Here is a 1,218-nt window from a genome sequence, read left to right on the forward strand (position 1 = left end):
TCTCTCTCTCTCTCTCTCTCTCTCTCACACACACACACACACACACAATTAAAAATGAAAATAAATCTTAAAAAGTAAAACAAAGGGTCATTCATAACAACATTAGTAACTAATTACAATGAATTTAAACTAAAAGGAAAAATATAGAATTTTAGATCCATCAAAGGATATACTTATTTGCAATTATATTTGGAACATTCAAAAAAAATTTTCTATGACACAGGCCACAAACAAAACACATACACAAACAAAAACCAACAAAAGTAAAGTGTAATATTGATGGAGGTTATTAATAAAGCCAAGGACAATTCTGCTGGAGACATGTCTGGTAGGACTTTAAAGGAAAAAAAATTCAACGACCCCAGGGAGAGATGTAAAGCAGAACACGTGAGAAGCAATAGCTACAGGCACAGCGGAATTTGAGATTTAAGCCAATATTATGAATAATCACGTAGCAATAACTTGCAAAGCCTAGATGAAAACTGCCAGAAACTCTGAACATAAAGCCCTCAAACCATGGAAATCTGAATAGAATAATAACTGTTAAAGAAATTGATCTGGGAGTGGAAACCTCCAAAGGAGGAGGAAGCGGGTGGAGGTGAGGCTGGAGGGACATATTTGAACGTTCTTAGAGAAGTGTTCAGTCAAACTTCCAGAAAACAAATGAAACCTGTCATGTGAGTTGCTTCAGGAAAGAGAGGAAGTAAGAGTCAGTTGTTCCTGCTTGGTTCTGAGCAAGAGTCAAAAGGCAGGAAACAGAAGCCTCAGATAGGGCTGGAGACGGTAAGTCAGCCTTGCTGTCTTCTGTGTCTTCATCATTAACAGCCCTTACGTTTAAGTAACAGGCTGTAAATGTTGATAAAATGGAAAAACAAATTAAATTCTTCACTAGCCAGAATAATCTTGTCTCCAAGGTGTCCGTGCTGTAATCCTTGGAATCTATGAATAAGGTTATGTGGCAAATGAACAAGATTGGTTATCAAGATTGATAACCAATCGACTTTAAAAACCTAACCTTATCAGGCTTGGCGGTGGCAGTCCACACCTTTAATTTCCCCACTTGAGGGTCAGAAGCGGGCAGATATCTATTAGCTCAAGGACAGACAGCCCGGTCTACAGAACTTGTTCCAGGACAGACAGCCAAGGCTACACAAAGAAAGCCTGTCTTATAAAACCAAACCAAACCAAACCAAACCAAACCAAACCAAACCAAACCAA

This window comes from Grammomys surdaster, unplaced genomic scaffold (assembly GCF_004785775.1).
Source record: "Grammomys surdaster isolate TR1022 unplaced genomic scaffold, NIH_TR_1.0 136, whole genome shotgun sequence".
Classification (NCBI taxonomy): domain Eukaryota; kingdom Metazoa; phylum Chordata; class Mammalia; order Rodentia; family Muridae; genus Grammomys; species Grammomys surdaster.